Source organism: Acipenser ruthenus, chromosome 28 (genome assembly GCF_902713425.1).
Source record: "Acipenser ruthenus chromosome 28, fAciRut3.2 maternal haplotype, whole genome shotgun sequence".
Lineage (NCBI taxonomy): Eukaryota > Metazoa > Chordata > Actinopteri > Acipenseriformes > Acipenseridae > Acipenser > Acipenser ruthenus.
Genome location: NC_081216.1, coordinates 2,569,776 through 2,572,074, shown reverse-complemented (window position 1 = coordinate 2,572,074; position 2,299 = coordinate 2,569,776).

The window sequence follows — 2,299 nt, the reverse complement described above, 5'->3', positions numbered from 1 at the left end:
GAGAGGGAGGGAGGGGGGAAGGGGGGGGGGGACTATATCCAAAATATTACAGCATTTAATACTTGTTCCTTGTGTAAATGATAAAGAAAAACAGTATCAGAAATGGAGAATGACAAAAAAAAATATTAAAACAAGTATAGGGCACCACTTTTAGCGGTTATTGTTTGATATAACAGAACTGTATGAGACAAAATGAAGCATTTCTACTTTGTACTAGATGTTGAAATATGTTGTAGTGTAAAACAATAGCAATTCATGTACAATTAGTTTTTTTATTATTATAATAGAATGTTTGTTATTAAAAAATTGCATCCGGCAGCTGATTAGCGTGTATATTAAGTTAAAACAGTGTACTTTTTTTCCTTTTCTTTCTTTTTTTTTAAAAAAAAACAAAAACAGCAAATAATGGAATTATTCCAACAACATAAAACTGCCTAATTATGCTGTATAGGTTATCACTTGTTTTTATTGTATTATTTTCTATTTCGTTTTTTTTTTTTTTTTTTTTTGGGGGGGGGGGGGGTCTGTTTAATTAATGATATTTTGTGTTGTTTTTTTTTCTTGTTGCGGGTAAGCATGCGCACAATGCAAAAACAATGACGATGATGTAAAGTGATCCTCCGTTTACTGTGGAAAAGATTGTATACTGTACTCGTGAATTACTTTCTACGCACTTGGGTGACATCGTTTGTTGTTCTTCTCTACTTTGTTATATTGTCTAAACCTGGAAGCGGCGGAAGAAACAGGTACAATAAAGTTTACAAGCAAGAATCCGTGACATAATTTACTGCGATCTGCTTCATTTCCTACGAGGGTGGGGGATCGGGTTATGTGTGGCTGGGGGGTGGGGGGGGGGGGGGAATAAAAAGCCACTTGTGTTGTCAGCGCACAGATATTGCAATCAACGGCGGATGGGCCAGAGACACACGCACACAAAAAAGTGTGTGCGTTTAGACAGTACACTATTCAAACTGCCAGCCACTGCCTGAAACCATAGACATGTTCTCAAATAGCGAAACCCATTGATATTGTATCTGTGCATATAGCTATATCCAGTGGAACTAATTACACACCATGCTTTAATATATTTATTTGGCAGAGATCGTATTTTTAGTATATTTCAAGGTATGTCTATATACACAGACATGGAATTAGTCTTTGGCCATTTGACTATGTTTGTGGGTGGCATTACTTCCGGTCATGTTTTAAACCCTGCTACCGTTATGTACAAATTTACAGTTTTTTACGTTTGACACCGTACACCTGTAACTAAGATTAAAAGACAAACAAGATGGTAAAACCGTGCCAAACTTTAAACGTTTTATAATTGTCTTGACAGCTTAACGTATTCAAATAGTACTTTGGTGTGGTTTATTGGAAATAAAACAAAACTCCGCCCACAAATTACACACTCACACACACACACACTCACCTCTCTCTCACACACACACACACACACACACACACTCACCACACACACACACACTCACCTCACACACACACTCACCACACACACACACACACTCACCACACACACTCACACTCACCACACACACACACACACACACACTCACACACACTCACCACACACACTCACACGCACACACATACACTCACACACACACACACACACACACACATACAGTCACCACACACACACCACACACACACACACACACACACATACCTCACACACACACTCACCTCACACACACACTCACCTCACACACACTCACCACACACACTCACACGCACACACATACACTCACCACACACACACCACACACACACACACACACACACACTCACACACACACACACACTCACCACACACACTCACACACTCACACACACACACACACACTCACACACACACACTCACCACACACACTCACCTCACACACACACACACACTCACCTCACACACACACACTCACCACACACACTCACCTCACACACACACTCACCTCACACACACACACTCACCTCACACACACACACACACACACACACACACACACACACACACACACACACACACACACTCACCTCACACACACACACACTCACACACATATATATATATTAGTAGTAGTACAACTTTTACACCAGGGAAGCATACATTATAAAACTTAGAATAAAAGGAGAGCTATTGGGCCTTTTAAATTAAATTATTATTAGAAATATGTGGTGCTTTTTGTTGTTGTTCTAGTTGGGATAATTTTAGACAGAGTCAACGCATTAAGAAACCGCAAGCGACATTCTTGCGTTGCCGTGGTGTAAGTGATGCTCAGGGCTA